At 40.2% G+C, this 27,841-nt stretch overlaps 1 protein-coding gene across 3 annotated transcripts in view; it reads right to left on the reverse strand.

Annotated features, from left to right (window-relative positions):
* Positions 1-27,841, reverse strand: part of ctif (CBP80/20-dependent translation initiation factor) — a 151,794-nt gene that overhangs the window by 68,292 nt on the left and 55,661 nt on the right. The window contains exon 1 of one of the 3 annotated variants that reach the window (XM_077194721.1): positions 13,176-13,337. The exons of the other annotated variants lie outside the window; for them this stretch is intronic. The gene's annotated coding sequence lies outside the window, so the exon portion shown is untranslated. Of the gene's footprint in view, positions 1-13,175; positions 13,338-27,841 lie in introns of those variants that run through there. 3 annotated transcript variants of the gene reach the window in all.

Below are 27,841 nucleotides of genomic sequence, written 5' to 3' on the forward strand. Positions count from 1 at the left end.
TATTAGTTAATATTATTTTCCTCTCGATTGCATCATCAGAAAAGTTGTTTGAGAGGCAGGAAGAGTTAATACACATATAAAACCATTTTCTTCAAAATAACTTCTAGGATGCTAATTTTTAAAGGTTTTTGCGTGTTTTTTGCTGACATTCTTAAATACTACACTGCATAAAATGATTTTTCGAAGTTGTATATAAAGATTATTGGAGTATATTTTACAAGAAAATACAGTAACACTTTACAATAGATAACGTTAGTTAGTTAACTAACTAACTAACTAACTAACAATGAGCAATAGTATCATCTTTACTAATGTTATTTAATAGAAATACAACTTTTCATTGTTAGTTCATGTTTTTAAATCATTTCAACAGATGCAACTTTTGATTTTAATAACACATTAGTAAATCTTAAAAATAACATTGATCTAATAGAATCATTCTAATTGATCTAATTACTAAGATTTATCAAACTATTTTCATTGTTAGTTCATGAAAACTAATGTTAACGGATTAAATCTAATTGTAAAGTGACCCGAAAATATATTTCAGTTGTTCTATTTATTTCACATTTAATTAAATGTGTTACTTGCCGTTTCTTTGTAATTAGTTGTGAAATTTAGCAATTTCTGATTGAAAACTGAGGGGGAAAAAAAAAGGTTTTACTCTGAAGCAGTGTAGGGCAACCAGGAAGTAGGAATACTTACTAATGACCAACCACTGCACTATCTAGTGCTACGCAGCATTACAGTTGCTTTAAGTGTGAATGGGGCTTAAAAAATCACATAGCCAAGTGTCATGTTGTTTCATAACTTCCATCTCCATCTAAGCACAAACAATGACAACAGCACAGCTACACTAACAGAAAGAAAGAAACACAACAGTGCAATTCATGTGTGTGTTCAGTTCCCACTAAAATACTTCCTTCTTCCAGCACTGCAGTAAAATCTGTCTGTCTGACCGATGGTGTCTGTCTCACAGCCTCAGGGTGATAACAAATGATCAAGAGGACGAGGAGAAGAAATCAAACAGTAACCTGAGAAATCACAAAAAAAGCGACTTCACATTTTATTTCCAATTCCCATTTCATTTGATTATTATGCATTAATTTCATCCAAAATAAAACAGTAATTGTCACATACTGGCTTGATTTGATCAATAAAAAAAAAAACAGCAGCATGAAACGTTAACACAAAACACATAACTGAAGAGAGCCTCAGTTATAAATGCACAGGATGATAAGAGGCGAAATGAAGGACAGGTGATCGTGATTAATTGACGTGACTAAACCATAGTGGACGTTATCGAGTGAACGCATTCAAACTCACAATGCACTGCAATAAAGGGTGTACAACTGATGCACGCTTAATGACTAGAGAATACCTATACATTATACACACCCCACTGTCACCATCACGCCAAATTAATTCCCGTGTCTGATAAGATAATCCATCCATCCATCCCTGGTCCAATGTGGCTCCAGCGTAATATCAAACAGGTATAAATTTGTTTATGATTTGATTATTCAATTATTTAATTAAGGTTTTATACATGCTAGTTTCCATGGCAGAGTTCAAGATAAAGCTTTTCATTACTGCTGGATCTGACAGTTTTCTCAGTTTCAAATGATTATTAAACAAAATACAAACTATGCAAAGGCGTCAGCCCTTCCAGCTCACTCAGTGTCTGAATTCACTCACTCGTTTTCATTCATCCATCAAGGGGACTATATTAGTGAAGTAATGTAGGGAACAGTGAATGAGGGTAGGGGGAGATTTTGAACACAGCCATGGAATCTAACAAGATTATAACAGAGAAAAGGGAACCAGGAACTAAACCTCATGAACTGAACACAGGCACATCAAGACAATAGAACATCAAATAAGAGTCCTTGAAAACAGAGACATAGGGAATCATGACAATAATAGTCTGAAATATTATTGCTATTTAAAATATGTTAAAATGTTTAAAATAAGTTAAAATACTGTTTTCTATGTTAAAATGTAATTTATTCCTGTGATCAAAGCTGAATTTTCAGCATCATTACTCCAGTCTTCAGTGTCACATGATCCTTCAGAAATCATTCTAATATGATGATTTGCTGCTCAACAAACATTTATTATTATTATTAATGTTGAAAAAAGTTGTGCTGCTTCATATTTTTGTGGAAACCATATATTTTAAAGGATTCTTTCTTGATAAGTTCAAAAGAACAGCATTTATTTGAAATAGAAATCTCTTTAAATATTATAAATGTCTTTACTGTCACTAATTATTTTAATACGTCTTTGTTGAATAAAAGTATTCATTTCTTTCAAAAGAAAAGCAGAGAGAGAGAGACGGTGTAGTGTGTGTGTGTGTGTCTGCTCTTTGTCGTCTGGTGCAGTAGAGTGTAAAATCCTCCACGTGTGTTACGCTCACAACAGCTGTTTGAACAAAGAGCTCACAGACACGCCCCACACACTCGCACACACACACACACACACACACACACACACACACACACACACACACACACACACACACACAGCCATCATCATGATGGATCACTGACTTTACTTTCCTCACGTTCCATCAGTGCATGTCATTCCAGAGAGAATCATGTTTGTTTTCATAATCATTCACCAAAAATCTCTCTGAAATGACTTTTCTGCATAATAAATAACATCCAATTTTCACAATCCAATTAAAGCCCAATAAATAAGAATAATATTCACTTTCACCTATGACATGTTACATTATGCTGTTTCACGTTGTCTGTAATGTGTGAGAACACATCTAGGGCTTCTTCAATTATAACTGTGGTTTATGATTAAAAGGTCATAGACACAAACACACACACACAGTCAAGTGAGCAAACGTGTGGACGTGCACACACACACACACACACACACACACACACACACACACACACACACACACACACACACACACACACACACACACACACACACACACACACACACACACACACACACACACACACACACTCTCTGACGGGAAGTTCAAAGTCTCCAGTACACTTTGCCCTGCTGCAGTAAAGAAATATTCAGCGTTTACTATCAGACTGTAATAACTGAACGAACACTCTTTCAGACTTCATCATAGTCCCGGATTGACACACACATGCAAATGTGCTCAAGAGAAAGAACATTACTTCACAAACTAGATAATATATAACTATAACTAACTATATTTATATATATATATATATATATATATATATATATATATATATATATATATATATACAGATAGCGGCCTAACTTCAATCATTCACAGCATTTCACCTGTCTGCCTGTCTGTGATGCGATTTGGCCAAAATTAAAGCAGCAAGGCATATCATCTTCACTAAAAAGGCAATCTCAAATATTCTGATATTTACTATACATCATTCCAAATTTGAGGTCAGTAAGTTCAGCAATAATGCATTAAATTGATAAAAAATGACAGTTAAGACATTTATAATGTAACAAAAGATTTCTATTTCAAATAAATGCTGTTATTTTAATTCAATTCATCAAAAAAATCTGCATAAAATGTATCAAGTTTTTCACAAAAATATGAAGCAGCACAACAACATATTTTCAACATTGATAATAATCAGAAAAGTTTCTTGAGAATCAAATCCACATATCAGATTGATTACTCATGTGAAGGATCATGTGACACTGACGACTGGAGTAATGATACTGAAAATTCAGCTTTGACCACAGGACATAGTAACATATCACAATATTGCCATTTTTACTGTTTTTACTTTTGCGGTAAATAAATGCGGTATTGGTGAGCAGAGGAGACTTCTTTCAAAAACATTCAAAAATCTTTTGAAAACCTCAAACTTTTGAAAAGCAGTATAAGTGCTAAAAGTAATCCGATTACAAAATGCCATGTTTCACATAATGTTGATTGTGTATAACTTTGTATTAATATGCTGCCTTAGAAGACAGTTGGAGCTAAGAAGGAGAGCTCACTCACTAGTCACTCTGAATGTGGAACACATGTGCACATTATTCTCTTTGGGTTCAATGTCAATCTGACATCATATTAGCATGTCTGCTACATGCTAACCTGCTCACTCTGTGTTCAGCCTCCTCCTCTGGTCATAATCTGATGTCTGACACGCGAGGTGCTGTTGTTTGTTAAATATCATCACATTCCTGACCTTCACTGTGATGGATATCAGGATCTACTGCAGACAGTGTTGAAACCTGGAGCCCTTAAACCAAACAACAATCAATCCCATCAGCAAAGTCAACACAATCTCATTCTGTTTGAAAACCAATTTAACTCACAAACACTTGAGGAATGTGTGTGAAGCATGCGAGTTTCTCTAGATATGAGTTGACGATATTTAACAGAAAGACAAAGCATTCACCATTTGTACATGAGATACTACATTATTTTGAACAAGGAAATATGATTATCACAATTAAAAAAAGTCAGACAATATTGTAAACTGGGGTCTGTGGGTCTGTGTCCACAAAATTATTAAGCAGTGCAAAGTACATAAAAAAATATATTCAAACTTATTTAAATCGTATAATAATAGTTTACAATATATATATTATTTATCGGCATATTTGTGACGGATCGACTGCCTCTCCCTAGTAATCAGCGACGCCGCCACCCCGTCCCTTAAAGTTGGATATGAGAAAGTATTTTAACATCACACACTTCAGCTTTAAACAGTTTACTTTAATCTAAAGATTGAACCCACACTCATCAACAAGCAACTGATCAGCATTTTAATAACAGAGGTTTTAAACTGCTTGTATTGCAGGTTTGGGGTCGTTCTAAGTATGAGTGTGTGTTCCAGATCTCCTGACATCACAAAGGCTAGAGGTGTGATTGACAGCCATGATGATGTCAGCTGGATGTCAAGACAACACCTTTCAGTCACATCATCACCAGGATGTCAGTCAGCAGGCTGTGTGTGTGTGTGTGTGTGTGTGTGAGTGTGTCTGCTACTGTTCTCATCCAATTATTATCACAAAACACATACGGATCAATTATGTCTGATCAATGGCCTGACTTATTGTTCAAAAGCTGTACACACAGAAATACTGCTTAAAGTCTGCCCATCTGGCTTACATAACCAGGTTTTCGGTGGTGGGTACGGATGCACAATGAAAGTTATAATGTTATTCTATGTGTTAGTTTGTCTGTATGAGACTAGAAAGTAAGCTAGATCAACATTAGAATAACATAAGATCATATTCTAACATTTAATCATGTTGAACTATATACTGTAACATTGATTAGTTTTATGTACAATACATTTGCTCACCTGTCTAATAAAGTACATGCACAGATTACAATTTTCTAGGCTTATTACCGAATTTTCATTGAGTTTGACCTGCCGATACCAATTTTAGCCGATTCCGATTCAATTTTTTCTAACCACTTTACAGAACACACAAATATTTATTTTCTCTCTTTTCTTCAGAAGAACATTTTACATTTTGCATAGACCATTTTTTGAACAGTAATTGCTATAAAATAGAACTATATAAATTATTCCTGGTGTGGGAAATTCACACACATCTAAAGTGCAGTCTTATGGAAGAACCATTTCCTTCTTTTCTCATCCAGTATCCAACGAAAAAAATGTGTTCAATTCAAAAAGAAAATTGAAAAGTTCTTGTTAAAACACACCACACATGCAAATTCGGTGCATTTTGGGCACTTTTCGTGTGAAATATTTATTTTGTCCATCAAAGCGTGCTTTCACTTTAATTGAGCACGAGCAGTGCAGCAAAAATAGACTCTGCGCCGAAACCCGTGCTTCACAGTTGCTCACGCGTTGCTCCTGCTCCCGGAATGCACTCATTAAACATGCACGCCGAAACAAATACGCGCTGCTCACGCTTGCGGTGTGAAACGGCCGTAATTCACAAGATTTCCTACATGCGAGTTCCGTGTGCACGTGTGATGCTGATGTTGCGCGATGTTAACCATGCGGCGCCAGAGTGCATTTGACCGACATAAAATCGGCATATGTCAGACTGACCGGCCGGTCGCCGGTCATGGCCGATCACGTGAAAATCGCCCAATTCCGGTCACCAGCCGATCAATCGGTGCATCTCTACATGCAAGAACTCTGTCAAGTCAAAGTTAATCGCGGACGTGGTGCTCTCAACATCTCGAAAACATCGGCATCAGCGTGGCGCTGATATTGATCCTCGTTTTAGTTCTCCTTTTGTCCCAAAGTCTGCTTGCCATGGTCCATAATGTTTGAACAAAACAACAACACCGTGAGCGTGCTGCTAGAAGTAATGCTGTTGTCCATGTCTGTCGCCATGGTTGCTATTGCAGTATGAGCGGAAACCAGGGATAACGCGGATAGGGAGTCCGGGACGAGCCATTATTTAAAATTGGAATTTCTCTGAAATTAAAAATCTTTGGGAACTTTTGGCATATTGTAAGTACACAAATGCAAGAAATATATCACACTGTGCAAGTGATTTTTGGATATTTTTTTTGAAAAATCTTACATAATTGTAGCTTTAATCAAAATAAAACCAAAATATAGCTTAGTGCGATTATCAAATCACAAAGCATTATGCAATATAAATAAAAAATATATATGCACTATGTCAGGGCTATTCAATTAGCTTCATTCGAGGGCCGGATTATTAAATCAAAAAGTTGAGGTGGGCCGATGGGTTTAGCTTATTTATTGAAACATAACAGTATCAATAAGTAAGCTAAAGTAAACATAAAAGTATTGTAGGCTATTTACTTGGAAATGTGGTAGCCAACAGTATGCAGATTTATCAGACCATAATAAATAACTTATTTACAGCTATGTACAAATATATGAATTATACAAGATCATATATTCTATTGGTTAGAATTATTTTATTAATAATTATTATAGGCTTAAATCAAAATATTCTGACAGTGAGACTTCGTAACCATAGGTAAAACCATGCATGGCGACTCACTCACTACCACTGTATAAAAAAATGCCTAAACAGGTAAAAACTATACACACAATTAATTATATATTTCTCTAGCCCCCTAATAAATCTAATGCAATATAAATGTCTGACTATAACATAGTATTCAATATAAATATTCCACATTTCTCCCCAAACCATGGTAAATTACTACAGTACATTCATGGTAAATGTTTGTAAGGGTGGTGATTAGGGATTTAGTCTTCTAACTTCGTTCATGGCACAATGTTTCTGCTATTTACCTCATCAGTCGTGTCGGGAATGTTGAGGCTGTTTCATCCGATTTAAAACTAGTTAAAATCATTGAGTGATTTGTGGTTTGTAACAGAGAGATGTGTCAGACTGAAACGCTTCTCACTGGATGTCGCAAAAATGTATAATAATAGTGTCCGGGACTGGGAGTAAACGCAACTCCTTTGAGCTTGCGTTCCGTTATCCACTGGGCCGTGCTGCATAGTTCAAAGTAAACTAGTGAAACAACGGAAAACAGCGCTATTTGTTCTTACTGACCGAGAAACAGCTTCAGATAATTCAGTGACAGAACGGTCCGAATGAATCCGAATAGTTTCAGACCGTTATGCAAGTGCGTTTGGCCAATTCATGGAAAGGAAATAATCGAACCAAATGATTAAACCAGGAATGATTGATATCACTGGTTCAGTCGACAGAAATATGGGACACACACATAATAACTGCTGAAATATTCGGACTGAAAAAAGTGTTTCTCAGGTCAATCGGAACGCTCATGGTACACACACAGTGCGTATAGCTACAGCTGCAGGCGCCACTGCGGTCTCGCACATATCTAACCAAATTTAGTCGCACCACCAGTAAAAGAAGAGGAGGGAGGTTGGGGTGGCCTCGGGCAATATGGAGATGATTGGCGGGCCGGACTTGGAAGCGCGGAATGAACTGTGTTCATTTAAGCCTGGAACACACCAAGCCGACGGTCGGCTGTCGGGCAGTTGTTGTGCGTCAGCCGACTAAGTTTTCTCAGTGTGTTCCGCACCATCGGCTGAAATTGGTCCTCGTCGGCTTTGTTTCGGCCGATTCAACATGTATGAAGATTTCCATCAAGATGTGAGATACAGTGGCATTGAATAAGGCCCCATCCACACTACTGCGTTTTCGTTTAAAAACGGAGAATTAAAACGAAAACGATCTCCGTCCACACCAGCGTTTTAGCTGCGTATTAGAATTGATCTCCGTCCACATTAAAACGACTGAAAACTCGGATCACGTGACCATTCTCCAACACTGTGCATGCGCGTGCCGGTGTAAACAGGAAACGGATGGACTATTCCTCAGATTTGATGAGGAAGCAAGTAACGTTAGCTACCTCTGCAATGATTAGAAAATGTCGAAGACCAGAGATTTCTTTTCATGGACCGCCGCTGCACACGGGAATTGTCATAGATCGCTCGAATAATAGTTTGCCTCCGGCGCATGTAGGCAGTTATAGCATTGTAAAATGCAGAATTTGCTTGCACAACAGCTGCTAACAAAGACATCAAAGTCAGTAACGCTTGTAATTCGTTATCCATGTTGCACTCACTAACATCAACTACGTAGTCCAGGATGTTTTTGTTTGTTTTCTTCCGGTGACGGGACATGTGATGGGTGGCTGACGAATCAGGGAAGGATACGTCATGGGTGATGACACCCAATCATAGAGCCGAGCGTGACCTTCTACGTCATCGTTTCTAAACTCCTCCGTTTTGTCCCGTCTACACTAAAACGCCCTCCGGAGATTCAAAACGAAAAACGGAGCTGCAGCGTTTCTAAACTTCTCCGTTTTGGGTCTTCGTTTTTCCCGTTTTAGTGTGGACGGGAGGTGCAAACGTAGCAAAAGGTCTCCGTTTTTAAACGAAAACGCAGTAGTGTGGACGGGGCCTAAGGCCTCAGAAACACTGATCTGTAGATATGAGCATAGACATTAAATCTGATCTTTGAAGTGTGATTGGTTGTGGGTGTAAAATATTCTTCTTGGATTGTTTTCTGAGTGAAAGTTTGGTATTGTTCTAGCTGAGGTTTTGTTCTAGAACAGAACAATGGATCTATTGTTTCTCCGGTGAGCTTCAGTTGTATGCCACTATTATTTCCACCAATAAATCCCTTTCCCGGGGCCACCTAAGCCTCCATTCTTACCTTTCCGAAATCTAAAAATACCACAATTTAATCATACTCAAAAAGTACCGTAACGAATATATTTGTAATTGGTTGAATCGGAACACATTGGTTGAATCGGAAAACATTGGTTGAATCGGAACACATTGGTTGAATCGGAACACATTGAAACATGTTGAATCGGAACACATTGAAACATGTTGAATCGGAACACATTGAAACATGTTGTATCGGAACACATTGAAACATGTTGAATCGGTGTCGGGCCGTCAGTGAAAGAGGGAACTCTGATTGGCTGTTCAGCTTAGTGAATGAGTCAGTGCACGAGAATAATAGCAAAACGGCGAGCAAAGAAGTCAAAACGCTACAGATAGAAGGCTGTTCTTATGTTACATCATCTTACCTAAGTGTTCCTTGGCAAATATTTCAATATTAACATTAGCGGAGTGGAATAAAGAAAGTGTTTAGCAGGATTGATATTCAAAACGGTAAGCACACACTGCTTTGTTTAAGGTATGTGTATCTACAGCGTCAGTTTCCCTTTTTGAATGACGAATATAGACACATATATCTGCAGAAATAGACAGTTGTCTCATTTACACACAGGCGCAGAACGCGCATTCTAGCTAACAGTCGGCAGTAGTTCTCTTGGTGTGTTCAAGTCCAGCTTTTTACCCCAACGCGCTGCGACACACAGTCGGCTTTCATCAGCGCTTGTTTCTCGGCGTCGGTTTGGTGTGTTCCAGGCTTTACACATGATCCAGTGTTTTCAGTGTCTCGGTTCATAGTAAATGCTGATCCACATGAACTTCATCTCTGCATCTGCTCTGTGCTTGAGTCGCTAATAACGTCCATTTGGGAACGTGACACTCACCAAACATCTTACCATACTTGTAATAAAAAGTCAACCAGAGGTGGAAAGTAACCAATTACAAATATATTCGTTAAGGTACTTTTTGAGTATGATTAAATTGTGGTATTTTTAGATTTCGGAGAGGTAAGAATGGAGGCTTAGGTGGCCCCGGGAAAGGGATTTATTGGTGGAAATAATAGTGGCGTACAACTGAAGCTCACCGGAGAAACAATAGATCCATTGTTCTGTTCTAGAACAAAACCTCAGCTAGAACAATACCAAACTTTCACTCAGAATACAACAAATAATCACTTGTACATTCTTATTCTACAACATGTAATCGCCTTTAAATTCAAAACAACCCAAGAAGAATATTTTACACCCACAACCAATCACACTTCAAAGATCAGATTTAATGTCTATGCTCATATCTACAGATCAGTGTTTCTGAGGCCTTATTCAATGCCACTGTATCTCACATCTTGATGCAAATCTCCATAAATTGGCCAATACTAGCTGATTAATTGGCCTTGCTAATATATCATTCTATCATAGTACCAAACTAACTGTTAAACTTCTGTTGAACTCAACTCATCATTGAGGCTCCAAACAAAAGCTTTTTAAAACCGATAATGCAAAGCTCTCTGTACTCTATAACCTACAATGAACAACATCCACAACAATGCAACTACAAATGCATTCATTTCTGCTCTCAAGGTTACAGCGGTCAGCTTAACCGTCAGATTGTGTTGCACGTTTCCAGGATGCAAGAGCATTAATACTACAAATGCATGTAGTCATATGCATTTCCAATGAAACAATAAAATATACAGCAAGACTAATGTAGACTTGCAAAGCGGTTTAGTTTGTCATTTAACAATTACCAATCAAGTTAATTTGCTAAATCTTTCCATATAGCAGGACGTACAGAAAAATACCCTTTCTATCAATATGAAGCGATTTAAAATGGCCTTGGAATGAAACAAGCACAATAATATGAGAATATGCTGAACATGCAAGACGACCAGTCTTTTAACTACAGGCCCACAAAACTCAATTACAGACAACAGCACACATACGAATACTGATCCCACACACACACACACACACCAATGTCTCTACCTCTCACACACACTCATGATATGATCTGAATCCCAATGGAATGTGATGAGATCCAGCAGTTCTGATTGGCCGAAGAAGCAGGAAGTGAGCACATTCCACACACATTCCAACTCACACAGCACCACAAACGACCAATGAAAAGCACGGACAGTGTCAGACTGAACCAATCAGAATCTTAGTTCATGATGAGCGCAGCAGGGATTGGATAATCAATAATGGGTGGCTGAAAAACAGCCCTATCAGCACTGTTCTGTGAGACAAACAAAGCCCTTGGCTTTTTTTGTCAAGGAATAGTTTTATACAACAAGGTGGAATGATGTCTATTCTGATGTTAGTGTGTACTATACATAATCCCCCATCATTACTTATTATTATCGGTCAACACTTTTTAGAGTCAAACAATAGCAAACCTAAATATTGATGACCTTAAAATGTCTCTCAATGTCTGAGTAATTTTTTAATGTAAATAAAGGTTTAGAGACAAATGCTCAGAAAGTAACAGAAAGTGTAATGTTAACAATCCAGAGAAATTGAGGACATTTCAGAGCATGATGAGGCATGAAACATGAGCCAGAGAAACAACCATAATAATTCAACTACAGATTCTTCTTATGCAAAGTCACAACATTTACCAAGTTTCAGCAAAAATAACATGCGTTTCTTCCAATAAATATACTGCTCATTTTATTTTATTTATCTCGCGCGGATACATTGTTTTTGTGGATCCCTCATCAGATCTGACAGTCCAGCCATCATGCAGAATTTCATCATCATCATCATCATCATCATCATCATCTGAAAACACACACAAGCACACACCCAAACCTGCCTTACTTTTGTAAACACACTCAGAACAGAATGTGATCACACTGAATCCACTGAGCTGCGAGTCAGACTGCAGCTTCTCACGTCTATACAGTCAAATGGCACTCTTATACTTTAACTTAATGACTTGTTTAACAGTTTTAACGAAGAGTACTGCTCTCAGACTGACATGTGCCTGTATAGACATGCGTTTCTCTCGCTCTCTCTACACACACATACCTCCATATAGGCTACTGACAAATTCACAGTGATTTGGAAGACTGCACATAACCCTTCAAATGCATTTCAACTAATATATACACAGTACATACATATATACCCCAACGATTATAAAGCAAATTCAGAACAATAATCATGACTAGACTTCATATGCTGAATCAGACAGAATCCAGGATCTGATAAATCACTAGCCAGCTGAAGCCCAGAGAATGAATGATCATTATCAGTCATGCTTATGTTCAGACCAGCGCCCAACAACAGCATTAACACACAGGTAAAGTAACATATTTGTAGTTATTTTATTATAACTTAGCATAAATGCAATGGCAAATAATAAAATGTTTAAAATGCATGTTAAGGTTCATTTGTTGCAGTACTGAATCAGCTGCAAAATAGATAGGTTTATATATCGGTCAATAGCTAGAGTAAATGCAGGCCAGCTGCGTGTCACTGAGGATGACGAGGGAAGATCAGGCTTCTTTAACTGCATACACTGCGTGTGTTTGTGGCCTTGCCCGCGTCTGATGTAACCACCGGGGTTCGATACGATATGACACCGGTAATACTGTCCTGAACCGGCCAGCAGGAATACAACAATATCATGATCATGCTGATATTTATAAAGACCGACCCATAACAACCAACAGATCAGTTAATCACTCAACACGAACACATCTGACAGTTCATTCTCCCAAGAACACAACATTTGTGCCTTTATGGATTTAAATTAGTCCCCTATTATGACGTGAGGCTGGCAAAAGAGCCGCAATAAAAACAAAAACACACACATTGAACAAAAGAATCAGAGTCGTCAACAGGTTCAATCTGACATCTGACATCAGCCCATGATCATAGCACCGCTGCCGCCAGATCAAACGGATGCAGTTTATCATCAAGAAGAAGATACAAAGTTGCGGATCACAAAGAGTGTGAAGTGTTACAGTGTATCAGAGACGTTCCATCCGGTCGCGCGTTGTTACTACACTCTGCGCCACAGTAAACACAGTAAAACACCCCAAACCGGCGAGACCTTCACATCTGCGCCCTAAAACACGCAAACACTCACCCGAGATCTGCGGTCGGTGTCCTCCGCGGTTAAACCCGCCCGGTCATGAGTGCTTCCCGTGGACAGAGATGTGTCCTGGAAGGAGAGATTAGCCTGCGTCCCTCTCTCTCTCTCTCACACACACACACGCTCGCGCTCGCAGGGATGAGAATGCAAGAATGTGACGTTTAGTCCGGTTTGCTGACAGGACACGCGCACGTGGCACCAGGGGATTGTGGGAATTTGAGTTCAAGGAGAGTAGTTATTATGGATGAATGGTTGATGATATCTCGTTGAATGGTTGCGATATTATATTCTATTGTATATTTCTCATTATTAACGTTTTGTATTTTATTGTATGTGTGTTGAAGCTTTTAAAAAAATGTTTGTAAAAAGGTCATGCCAATAAAGAACAGTCCTTAATAAAATAAAACAAATAAAATGTATTTATCTATAAATCACCTGTTAATGATATGCTGATAGGCTACCTAATATAAAAAGGAAACAGTTTGTTATTGCCCTTTTAAGTATTAAAAAAATATGCATTGCCGTTTTATGATCAAACAGGCAGCCTAACTAAATAAAAATATTGCAAAAGTACTATGCTGTTTTTTTTTTTTTGTGTGGTGTCACTGTATTCTTTCTCTTACTAAAAAGTAATGTATTGTTTTGATATATACCGTAGTACTGAAATGCATTTACCATTGTATTTACATGTTAATCTAAGGTATTTCCAAGAATACCACAATTTTACCATGGTCAATTATCTCCAAAATCACGAGAGTACTATTGTATTTTCACTTTTTTGTAAGTAATTTGTCAGTTTCCAGTGTATTACAACCTGATACCATGACTAAACCATTGTAACAACACAAAACTAAGGTATTTGTCATACACAGAGGGCATTCAATGGTTTTAAATCGCCTATAAAATCAATTCAGACAATCATCAATCTTTTTCTTTGTTTTCTGATGCCCCCTAGTGGTCATAAATCTCTTCTGACGTACTCAGCTCTCTCACTGTCGCCCTCTTGTGTACAATCAGGAAAATACACATGGTTTTGTAGCACTTGGTAAAATGGAATTTGAGCTATTTATCTGGAAAATATACATCTTTAATTTGAAGAGAAGAAATGACTACACGTGGCACAAATCATATATGAAAATGTTATTTAATGAGTTGTATTGAACTCCATGTGTTGTTGAGAGTTTGTTAGTGCAGTCGCTTGAATTCACAGTGTAACGAGTGAGTAGGCTACGATATAGTTGAACTTACTTTGTTTTTGTGTAATTTTTACCATTGATGGCCCTTTTGTTGTGGTGCCATTTTATGAACTATTATATATTCTGAGAAGATTTTAAAAAGACAACTGCAAAGTCACCTCCCTCTACATGCCAAAAACACATGTTCACACGCACACACACACAATTATCACTTTGTTTGTGAAGGTCATTGCATGTGATGTCCTTCTTCGACACCTTTCAGTCGCTTTGCCATTTTGGCGAGAACTGTTTTCATCAATAACAGCACTGCCAAGCTCAAGTCTTACACACACACACACACACACACACACACACACACACACACACACACACACACACACACACACACACACACACACACACACACACACACACAAACACACACACACGCAAACACTGACACTCAGAAGTCTCCTGAAGTTCCTCACTCTCCAGATGGCAATAACACTTTAGCTGTCGCTGTCAGAGACTAATTAATCTTCCTGGTGTGATCCATCTTCCTGCAGACTGCAGACTCTTCCTCCATCCCCTCTATCACTCCATCTCTCGCCCGCCCTGGACAGCCTGTCACCAACGCAACCCTCGACACACACCGTCCCCCGTTCTGTGAAAGCACCTCAAAGTCTATGATTCCTCCTGAGAGACTCCATTATGCCAAATACCAGACAGTTTTGCTAGTTTAAGTTTGTTACTCTGGTTGTTATTCAGCATTACCTGTTTTCCTCAATGGGAGCTGCTTGACAACACACCTTAATTCGCAACCATAGTTTCTGATTATAAATAAGTAAATGAAACAAAACACAGCAACAGGAGATGAAAGAGATGCAATAGTTGTGTATTATGATTTGACTGCATATGACTGCATGCCATTACTTCCGTCTTCAGTGTCACATGATCCTTCAGAAATCATTCTAATATGCTGAGAAGCTGAGATCTCATGTGGCTCTGAGCCCGACTGTTTTATATCTGCCGTTTCGGTGATTCAACACACTTTATTGTAATAGTCTGTCATTAGATGGGTGAGTCAGGCGGGCGTCATGCCAGGCTGTGTGTGGGAGGTGGGCTCAAGCGGCACAATTTGTTGACTGTTTATTTGTTATGAACCTTTGCATGTGTCCTCGTTCAGCTGGCGACACACAAACACACACATTCCCACACAAAGTGACCGAATGTGTGATCTGGGTCAGTCCTAATTTGGCTTAAATAATGGATAAAATATTAAACAGATTTTGAAGATGCAAATCATATTAGTTTGTTTTAACACAATAAGTGAAGGTTTGAATTTCACTGAATAATTTCACTTCTTGGTTGGAGTGGATTTTTTTGTTCAGCATTATTTATTTTCTATAACCAAAATATTTAAAACAAAACATGTTTCTTAGGAATATTGTTTTAATTGGTGTTTAATTTAATCGTTTTTATAGTGTTCCTAATATAACTTTCCATCATGTTAGTCTTTAGTAAAATCTCTTTAACTAACAAAAGCCAGTATTAGCAATGGATTTGATAGATTCTGTGATGTTTTGTGGAATAACTTTCCATCCTGTTTGGTTACATTACTGAAATCAGGCTGATAATATCAAATCAATGTTCTATACAATAACAAGAAACTGAAAAATATCTTATAAAAAGAAAGAGGATTACCAATACATAAAATACATTTAAAATAAAAGTTGACATCCTCATGTAATTAGCCCTTTTTCCATCCCTTTATAATCTGTTGTCATAGTCTAAAACCAAATTATAATCAATAAACTTGAAGTCTGCTATGCTCTATTATATAAAATCTTAAATTATAACAAAGTGGGTATATGAGTGCGTTTTGAAGGTTACAGAGTTCAAAAGGCTCCACATAATGGAAATGACCCATCCATAAATCTATATTTCTGCATATCACTCAAAACGGCCCCACTATCCAGACACTACAGAAGTGTGTTGATGTAAAGAGTGTTTTTGTCTGTGAAGACTGCGGATCTGTCCAGAGCGAGCGAGCAGAGCCAGTGGAGGGTACTGAAGGCAGTAATTAGCGAGGGAGAGCCGACGTGATGATATTTCTGTGAGGCTGTGGCCTGCGTTTAAAAACTGAAACGTGGAATTATGCAGGACGGCCACCACCCTTCCTCCTGGTCCACGGCCCCATCCCAAACATAAACAACATCCGGCCCTGAGTTCATCCACCTCCACACCTGCTCACTCCAAATCAGTTCTATACAGGACCACCTGTTTATACAGTTACCCTTAAAATAGGGCACGTGACTCCTCCTGCTGCGTTTGTGCTCCAAACATAAATGTTTTTTCAAATCACACGTCTTGATGAGGAAAGATGTGTTGTTACTTAGTCATCAGACTCAAAACAGGTGAAACTCTTGGCATTGGAAGTAAGCAACCACACAAAACACCTGTCAGAAACAGCATAGCACAAAGCTAAAAACACTTAAAACTTTAGAAGCCACATAGCAACACACTAACAAACACTCAGAACGCCATAGCAACTGCATAGCAACACCATGGAAACCACCCAAAACATCCTAGTAACTCCCTAAAAACCACGTAATAAAAACAATCTGAACACCTTAGCAACTGCGTAGCAACACCCTAGAAACAACATAGCAATTTGATAAAAAAAACATTTAAAACACCTTAGCAACTGCATTGCAATGCCTTAGAAACCTCTCTAGTAGCTCCCTAGAAACCCCTTAGCAATGTTCTAAAAACATTCTGGACACCTTAGCACCTACATAGCAATGCCTTGGAAACCTTCTTAGTAACTCCCTAGAAAACACATAGCAATGTGATAAAAAATCATCAGAACACCTTAGTAACTGCATAGCAACACCCCAGAAGTCATCATGAACACCATAGTAACTCCCTAGAAACAACATAGCAATGTGATAAAAACATTTAAAACACCTTAGCAACTGCATCGCAATGCCTAGAAACCTCCCTGGTAACTCCCTAGAAACCACTTGCAATGTTCTAAACACTCTGAACACCCCAGCAACAACATAGCAATGCCTTGGAAACCTCCTTAGTAACTCCCTAGAAACCAAATAGCAATGTGAAAAAAAAAACCTCACAACGCCATAGCAACTTCATAGCAACACCCTGGAAACCTCACACAATATGTTGCAGCTGAGCTACAGAAAGAGAGATGACTGACAGGTCATGTTAAGCTTAAATGGCTGGACATTTAAACATAATAGAAGATTACCAGGTGTTACAAACACACAACTACTCACTCAGTGTGTGTTTGGCTCTTTAGCCAGCAGGTGGGGACAGAAAGCCAGCCAGACAATACCGGTGTGTGTGTGTGTGTGTGTGTGTGTGTGTGTGTGTGTGTGTGTGTGTGTGTGTGTGTGTGTGTGTGTGAGCAGTTCTCAGTCCATTTCTTCCTTCTTACTGCTGTCCACCATATGTCATCAGTCCACACCAGCAGAGACCCTAATGAATACAATTATTTGTCAGAATTGTTTCTGTGTTAAAGGGATAGTCCACCCAAAAATTACAGTTCTGACATCATTTACTCACAATCATGTTGTTCCAAACCCTTATGACTGTATGCATTTCTTTCTTCTGTGGAAGACAAAATAAGATATTTTGAAGAATTTTGGCAACCAAACAGTTTTGGTTCCCATTGACTTTCATTGAAAGCTGGTTACCAAAATTATTGTCCAATGAAAGTCAATGGAAATCAAAATTCTAAAATAATTATTCAAAATATCTTCTTCTGTTTTCCACAGAAGAAAGAAAGGGTTTAGAACGACACAGGGGTGAGTAAACGATGACAGAATTTTTGGGTGGACTTTCCCGTTTAAGAGTAGCCTAGACTCACTAATGTTTTCACTGCATACTTTTTTAAATTAAATAAGTAAGTGAAATTCAAAAAAGTGATATGCTACATTGTTGTCACATGATCTGCATGTTTAATGAATATTTTTTTACTTTGCAACTTGTGGCATCAAATAGTCTAATTACTAAATTTAATAATGAGATTCTGGAAATAAGGTCAAGTGCATTGGATTGTGGATCCCACGCAGTGTGCTCTACTGAACACAGCAGGTCATTTCAGTAAAATGTGCATTGATGAAAATGTGCATACTGTGATGAATACATACAACATACTGGAGAAATATGTTAGTGTGCTCTATATGCATGAATACAGGTGCTGCTCCCCCTGCTGGTGTTGGGCAGTACTGCGGGAGACCCCTGCTGCGCTGGGCACTGGGTGAGTGTGTGTGTGTGTGTGTGTGTGTGAGTGTGTGTGTGTGTGTGTGTGTGTGTGTGTGTGTGTGTGTGTGTGTGTGTGTGTGTGTGTGTGTGTGTGTGTGTGTGAGTGAGCACCCGTTGAGTAGGTGGGTGAGCTGGGAGAGTGTGGGAGAGGTGGTAAGGGGGCAGATGGGCCGAAGAGAGAAGTTCATGGAGGACGTAGAAGGTGTCAGGTACAGGAGAGGGAGGGTGAGAGAGAGAGAGACAGACACTTATTACACAGTTTCCGATGTAGTTGCGTCTTACCTCACAGATTCAATATTATCAGTGCAGAATAAGAAGTTTATACACACTCCTAAAGGTTGCAATTAAAAGTGTTTCGAGACTGATATCACAAGAGATTACAGATATCACATATTATCAGTTCCACAAAGAACTTTTTATTCTTTAGCTCTTTAGAAAACCATCAAAGTTAATCAAAGTTGTCCTAAGACAAGAATGGGTATTGTTCAAAATTCATGTATAACTTTGATGAAAGGTTTTGATCCACTTCAAATGTTAACTATTTATTTGATAAGTAGCTACGTGTAATGGGAAGGTAGTTAGTTAAATAAATAGGAAATTTGTCAAAATATTGCAAAATAAATAAATAAATAAATAAATATCGGACTCAAAATTATCTTTATATAAACAGTATATATATAGTAGTGGCCAAAAGTGACGTCCAGAGGAGATATTTGTTTTTAATGATGATAGACTAAAGTTCAATTAAAGCATCAAAATATGAGTAATATATATATATATATATATATATATATATATATATATATATATATATATATATACACCTATATATTAAATACGATGGAAGAACAAAACATTAAACTTGGTTAAGGTATTTATCTGATGAAATTATTTGTCAAAAAAAAGGCAAAGTACAGCTACATGTTTTATTTTACTATGCAAAAAGAAATGCATGGAAAATTAAAACGCTCAAAGGAAAATGCAAACATTGACTACAGCATAATCAGTTCTTAAGCAGAAGAGGGTTGTGCTTGTAACGGTCGTGGACAGCATGTGTCAAAGATGTTAAATGAACTCTGCTTCTGTCCCACTCTTTGGTTAATTTCTCCTTTAATGAGCATTCCTGAGAGGCTGAATGTCGCACACTCACATTTTATTGCTGTTTTCTAGTCTGGACACCTTGTTAGGCACAGATTGGCACATTTTCTGTGTGTGTGTGAGATACTTCAGCAGACAGTCTTTAAACCTCGACGTCTCTGCTGCTCTCAGCCAGAGGATCATGTCATGAACTTTATATGTTAAAATGACCAGATTTCCAGCAACTGTCCCCCTGTTTCAGCGAGCCACGTGTCTACACATTTACTCCTTCTGTCTTTTCTATTGAAAGCAGAGAGAATCTGGAGCTTCGTTTACCAGCATCTTTTAAATTAGCATCCAGGCAACAACAAGAAAATAGATGCAACATTTTGGTTTTATGTTAGAAAAGACTCATAAACTTCACTCATAAACAATATTTTGACAATTTTCAGCATAGCTTAAAAGCAACCGTATTCCTAAAAAGAAGGTTATCTTTTTAATCTTTTTAAACGAAATCTCTTCTGCTCACAAGTCTGCATTTATTTGATAAAAAATACAGATATATTATTACAATTTTAAAATAACTGTTTTCTATGTGAATACTTTTTAAAATATGATTTATTCCTGTGATCAAAGCTGAATTTTTAGCATCATTACTCCAGTCTTCAGTGTCACATGATCCTTCAGAAATCATTCTAATATGATGATTTGTTGCTCAAGAAACATTTCTGATTATTAATGTTGAAAACATTTACATTGGTGCTGCTTCATATCTTTGTAGTAACTGTGATACATTTTTTCTGCAGGATTCTTTGATGAATAGAAAGTTCAAAAGAACAACATTTATTTAAAATAGAAATCTTTTGTTACATTATAAATTGCTTTACTGTCACTTGTTATTACTGTATTCATATATTTTAACAACAAAAAAAACACTTTTAAACAGTAGTGTATATTAATAAAGATATTTATGAAAGCATTTATAAAATCAAGCAATATTACATTCTCATTCATCCTCCTCCATCAGATTATTACGGGTGTTATTACTGGGAGAATTTAATACTTAATAGATATAGGTGAATATTTGCATCATTATATTGTACATGATGTCATAATAAACACACATTCTGAAGCAGAACTGACTTCATACCGCACTAAAAATTATTCCGCTGATTCAAAGACGCGAAACGAGATGTTAGCGAACAGAAAAGATTTGAGCAGATACAGACGCTTGATCTACTGCATTCATTACTTTACAGTTTTTTTTACAAGCGCTATGACACATTTTTCAATACTTTTAACAAATTTCCTAAACTCTTAACGCACCAACACACCTACAACACACAATTGGCAAAACAGTTCATTTCATGCTCAAAATCACACATTGTAAACTGAACTCCAACACTAATTTTCAAAATACAATAATACACTAGCAACAATACACTTTGTCTACCAAAACACTGCAAACATGTCTCAAAATCAAATAATTTTTCAAAACACTAACATATATTCTCGTCCAACAGGAATATTTAGTCAATCATAGCACAATGTCATAAAAACACTAACATCAGATGGAATTACAGAAACTCCCTTATTTTATATGTGTGAGGTCTGCCCTTATACAACAGACAGTATATTGTATTGATGATAGATTGTGTTTTGCACTGCAGTTTCTTTTGAAGCCTCTCTACATTTTTGTTTTGTTGGGTTTAGGTCTTTTGCTACAGAAATTCAATAAAAAACGACCCATCTCAGAGTGCTTTATAATGTACAGTTACTGTAATGAAAAAACGAGGACAGAGACAGAATTGCTGCAATAAATAAAATAAATAAAAATAAATGTATATATTTGCATAATTCAATCAGCTGTTTCTCAGTAACAATAGAATAAAATACAGGGGATATATTTGTGTTTCAATTCACAATATAAACAGCTGTTTACTTGACTTTAGCCTGTAAGTTTAGGTTTAGAACATGGTGTTTTCTGTTCTGACATACAGTGTTAAAGCATTGGTAAATTTGCCAGTAAAAATCCATTGTTTGAGCTTGTGTGTAAAAGAAGTTCAAGCATTTTAAATTTGTGTTACTTGTATGCATTTTGTATTAAAGCAACAAGAAATGTGTTAATAGTATAGCTTACACAGACGGATGTAGTGCTAACTGTGTTAAGAGTTTAGGAAATTTGTTAAAAGTATTGAAAAATTTGTCATAGCGATTGTAAAAAAAAAATAATAGTATAAAATATATCTAAGGCCACTGTACGAACACTGTGCATGTAAACTCACATTTTTCGTTTTTACCAAAACAATTTTCAGGAAAGTGGAGATAATTAGAGCAGGTTTATAAGAATAGAGCGTCAAACTCAGTCATCACACCCTGATGATTAATTATGATGCTATTGGAGTTTATAATAGGTGGCGACAGATGAATTAAATAAGAGCGAAGCAGCCAAACCCATGAAACACAATCAAAAACCCGTCGGTTAAGCTTAAAAAGCTCTCCAATAATCTGTTCTGAACAGTTTAATTTGCACACCCTACTGTACACATTAAACACTTATGATGCTTCTCTAGTCTCTCAACAGACGTTGATCAGCGGCGCTTTGATTTTAGTCCTTCACAAACTGTGGAATGAAAGGAGTGGGTGTAGCATCATGTTTTTAACATTTTAATAAAATCAACCCACCAGATCAATATCAGGTTGAAGGTACCGGGGGAAAATACAAACCAAAAAGTCTTTAATGCACAACGAGGGTCAAACCAGAATCTAGCGTCACCCCACACCCTGCGCAAGCTCATGTCTTAAAAACATGCCCTGTTGTGTCATCAGAGGGGCGTACAATTAAATCAGGTCTCACTGGATACACTGGCTCTCGCTAAAACTCGCCAAAGCCGAACCCACATAAAGACTAACGACTTTACCAGCTTAATGTTTAATTAGACCAAACCCCTGCACTCCTTTCCTGCCCCGAACAGACTGGAATCCTGCACATAATCACCCCCAGCGTCAGGACGGGACAAAAGCCGCATGGTGTGACTCCAACTTGGGTTTCTGTGGGGGTTTCTGGGCAGAGCGAAAGCTTTTGTCAATGCATTTCTCCAGCATCCGTCCTTCCTTCGTCATCACGGAGGACGTGACTATCATCCAAACTATTTACACTAACTGCATATTTACTGTGTGTAAATCACAGGGCAGAACTGGATTTCTGAGGGGAGGGAGATCATTTAGCGCAAAAATACTGAGCGTGGCAGGTGCTGCTACACAAATAACCGTTTTTAAACACCATTTTACATTCACAGTGGTCTTAAAATGGAGTTGGCCTATTAAGCCTATTAAAATGTGCATCTCATTTGTAAATCCACGTAAGTAGTTTGTGGATTCAGTTAAATTTATGTACTTTACTATAGAGAAGAAATAATGTAATACAAATGATTTTAATTAAAGGGTTATTATAGTTGATTAAAACTAACATCAAAATTATAAAAAAAAACATTTCCATTACTTGAAATAAAATGAACGTTAACTGAAATTAAATAAACTTAAAATTGTACAAAAACTTAAACTTATTTTATTTCAGCTAGTTGCCAAGGCAAGATTTCTTATTTTCATTTAGTTAAACTTTATCTACTAAAATAAATTAAATAAAAATGATTAACATCTATATAGACATTAAAAAACAAAAACAGTAACACTTTACAATATGGACTCATTTGTTAATGTATTAACGATCATGACCTAACAATGAGCAATACATTTGTTACAATATTTATTCATCTTTGTTAATGTTAATAAAAATACAGTTGTTTATTGTTTGTTCATTTTAGTTCACAGTGCATGAACTAATGTTCCCTTTCAGTCGATAACGTCGGACGTAGTCGACGCGACTGAAATGGGATCACGCTAGGGAGCCTATCATCTTCGAGTACTATTGAACGAGCCAATGTAATTGGCGTGCGTGATTCGCATCACACACTCCGCCCCCGCGGCGCGGGTATAAATACGGAAGTGGGTGCACGCACTAGTTGCCTTTCGCTTCGGAGCCGATCGTTTGATGTCTCTGAGAGTGCTGTTGTCTACAACGAGCGAGTGTGTCGGTGTTCTTCAGGAAGACTCTCCCAGTGCTGGTGTTCTACAGCGCGAGTGCAGCGGTGATCGCGAGCTTTGAGCTCTCAACTGCTGTTTTAACAGCAACAAATTTCTAAATGTTTGTGTGTGTGTTGATGGCTGGTTAGAGGGCGGAAAAGTGAGTGCTTCACTGTTTCAGTTCTCTGTTCAGTGTTGCCGCGGTCATTTCCCTGTGTGCTCCGGCACTGGTGACGGTCCTATTTTCTGAAAGAGCAACACGGGTGCGTTTGCGTCTTTTTCAAGATGTCATTCCGCCCGTGCGTTTCTGGGTGCGGTCGTTCCCTGTCTCTCTCTGATGGTCACAACTGTTGTGTCACGTGTTTGGCTTACAGCACGCTGAGACAGCTTTTGTGGACAGCTCATGTTTTCACTGTGGGAACATGACTGTCGCAGTGTTGAGGGCGAGACTCGCCTTCGTTCGCGGAGAGCGAGTCCCCATTACCATGCCCCACCCTCGGGTGCTGTGTGGGATGGGTGACCGGAGGATAGTGTTGGATGTCCCGCCCGGTAACCATTCCCTGTGGGCTCCTCACTCCTCCCTTCCACTGCAACCACTGGAGCCTCCTGTGTTTTCTGCTGGTCCATCTGTAATGGGTGGGCCAGCGGTTTCACTCGGGGCTCCCCTGGAGGACAGGACGCCGATTGCAGCATCAGAGGGTGAGCTGACTTCTGGAGATGATGACTCGGCTGCATTGTCTCCCTCCGGGAGTTCAATGTTGCCCGAGCCGGATCCAGAATTATCAGCTATGCTGAAACGGGCCGCCGAGGCTGCCGGGCTCGAGTGGAACCTCCACCGTGTCCCGTTCAGTCTCGGTTGGAATCTGGAGTTTGGTATCTTGGGGCGGGCCGCGCTGGTTCTCAGCTCGCCGCCCCAGTGCCTTTCTTTCCCGAAATGCATGGAGAGCTTATCAGGTGGTGAACAGCATCTTTCTCTGCCAGAAACTGCCTGAATAGCTTTTCCCCCTCATTACCCTTGATGGAGGAACGGTGAAGGGTTGCGAGGTGTCCCTCCATTGGAGCGGTCTGTCGACACAGGTGCACCTGTGTCCGGCGGCCGCTGCCTTTTGGGGGGATCCTCGTCTCCCCCCTAAGGCCTGTGAGTTTCGTCCGTTCCGACGGGCAGAGCTTACAAAGCCTGTGGGCAAGCCCCTTCCTCTTGCGTGCCATGGCGTTGCTGCAGGCTAGGGCACCCATGGCATGCACAAGGGTAATCCAGACCGTGCGCTCATAGGTGAGCACCGCACTGCATCCGACCTCACCCTCCGGGGTACGGGTGTCGTAGCGTGCGTGATCGGTCTGGCGATGTCCACCTTGGTGGTCCAGTAGCGCCTTCGTTGGCTCAGCCTGGTTGGTATGGCGGATGCGGACAAGGTTCGGTTCCTGGTCTCCCCAATTTCCCAGGTTGGGCTGGTCGGCGACGCGGTGGAGAACTGCATCAAACAGTTCTCTGCCGCTCAAGCGCAGACGGAGGTCATCCGGCACATCCTGCCCCGGTGGCCAGCTGCTGCCTCCACCCGCCGCCGGTGGCAGCTCCTCCGCCTGCTCGTCGCCGTGGGCGTTCTCCGGCCGCCGCTCCTGCTGGCCCTCCGCAGCAGCCTCCACCCAGGCCTCAGCAGGGAGCCGGCCGCAGTAGAGACGCCCAGCCCGCTCCAGGCGCTGCCAAGCCAGGTGGCAAGCGACAGCGAAAGCATTCCGGAGCGGGCCGCCCAGGAATGGATGAGATGCTCTTGGAGTGGCACGATCACTCCCTCCCCCCGGGTGAGGGCCGGGTGGAGCCTTTGTTTGTGTGTGTGTCTGTTCCGCCGCTGGCTCCCTAAAAAAAAAAAAAAAAAAAAAAAAGCGGAGCAAGCGGTACCCACACTTCAAAGAGAGAGCAATTTCATCTGTTCCTGGGTCCCAAGAGGGCCAGTCTGGCGGGTGTGACCCTGTATAGCCTTACACCCCTCAGCTCCCCCTTGGTCGCCAGCAGGCAGCTTGGTGCGTTCGAGGACCCGGTCATCCGCCTTCTCACGCGCCCCCTGCCGCTTGTGGAGACAGGTAAGTGTTGCACAGCACACTAACACCACTCTCTCTACTTTGCTGCCCCACCTCAGGCTCGGCTACCCCGCTCAAGTCAGTGATAGTCATCACATTAGGTGTTGAGCAGACGTGCTCCTGAAAATTCAGTGATATTCATCACACCGAGTGTTGAGCAGTGCTCCTGACTTGTGCGTGCTTATCTTATCCTGCTGGCGAAGGATTTGATATAGCCGCTCCTCCAGCCGGTACGAAGGCCAGTTGTAAACTCGTTCTTCGTGCTACTAGGTGGTGGGTCGTGACCATCTTGGCCCAAGATTGGTCTGCAGCTTTGACCTGAAAGACATGTGCTTCAGATCTCTACCTCCCGCACCGCAGGCCATCCTGTGTGTTGCGTCTAAGGGTGGAGTATCAGTACAGTGTCCTTCCCCTCGAGTGCTCCAGAGCCCGTTGGGTCTTCAGGTCAACTGGAAGAGAGTAATCTCGCCCACGGGCTGAGTATCTCTTTTCTAGTTTTGGAGAGGTACTCGGTCCAACATGTCTCTCCAATGAGAATGTGTTCAGCTGGTGTTGAAGTGAGAAAGGGTCCCACTGAAAGAACTTTCAGAGGCTCCTGGGGTATATGGTAGTCGCAGCCTTTGGCTCCCTCCATATGTGACCGCTTCAGCGCTAGCTTCACGATCGAGTCCCGAGGTGACCGTGGCAGAGCAGCTCACCCTGTGTGACTATAGTTCATCCCGGTCTGCTGCCAAACCCTCTTCAACAGAGCGGCCATGTACAAAGGGCGTGTTTTAACGGGGGCCTGGGCGACCCCCGACTACACGGGCATTCGTGCCTCGAGTTGTTAGACATTGCGACCGTTGCGCAAGCTTCCCTTGCATGTCACAAACTCACCCGTCACCTCCTCCTTGGAGTCAGACGCTTCTGAGGGCGCCTTATTCCACTCCTCCCGCTTACTCAATCGTGCCGCCATCGAGCCTCACGACAGTTATAGCCAGGGCAAGTGGAGACTCCATCCCCTGGGTCCGGCTGGGTCATGACCATTCCGGGGCCGCTCAGTTGCCCCCCCGGTTTTATTTTTCCGCCAGTGTTTGGGTAAACCGAGCGGACTACCCTTGGACAAACACTGGGACTCAGCGGCCCCAGGGGCCCGCAGAAATGCGTTTAACCCCAGTGAGCCTTCTAAAAGTGACTGCGACTCATGGTCGCCTTGCGCCTGCAAGTCAGTGAAATCATCACTCTTCATGTTGAGCAGATTTGCTCCTGAAACTCAGTGAAGTTCATCGCACTCTGGTGTTGAGCAGCAATGCTCCTGTAGCTCAGTGAGTCCATCACAGGTAGCTCAGTGAATTCATCACACGCAGTGCTGAGCAGAAATGCTCCTGGTGCTCAGTGAAGTTCCTCGCACTCAAGTGTTGAGCAGAAATGCTCCTGAAGCTCAGTGAGTTTATCACACTCAGGTGTTGAGCAGTAATGCTCCTGAAGCTCAGTGAACTTGTCACACTCAAGTGCTGAGCAGAAATGCTCCTGTCGCTCAGTGAGGTTCTTCGTACTCAAGTGTTGAGCAGAAATGCTCCTGAAGCTCGGTGAGTTTATCACACTCAGGTGTTGAGCAGGAATGCTCCTGAAGCTCAGTGAACTTGTCACACTCAAGTGCTGAGCAGAAAATGCTCCTGAAGCCCAGTGATCTTCACATGTTGTGTTGAGCAATGCTCCTGTCTTTTGCGCCCGTCACTTGCACCTACGTGCCATGTCAGGAGAGGAACAGGTCTTCATAGTTGCCCCTCATTGGCCCAACTAGACCTGGTTCCCTTCAACAGCCTTCCTGACTTCCCCTGGATTCGGGGACGGGGCACGATGGCACACGCGTTCTTCCCCCGGAGATTCCGGGCGGTCTTACATCCGAACGCGGAGGTTCAGGTGGCTATCACAAGAACATGTGTTAGTTACCATCACTTCTGCGAGCACCCCCTAGAA

Source organism: Siphateles boraxobius, unplaced genomic scaffold (genome assembly GCF_051911475.1).
Source record: "Siphateles boraxobius isolate OS27281-9 unplaced genomic scaffold, OSU_SipBor_1 11, whole genome shotgun sequence".
Taxonomy (NCBI): domain Eukaryota; kingdom Metazoa; phylum Chordata; class Actinopteri; order Cypriniformes; family Leuciscidae; genus Siphateles; species Siphateles boraxobius.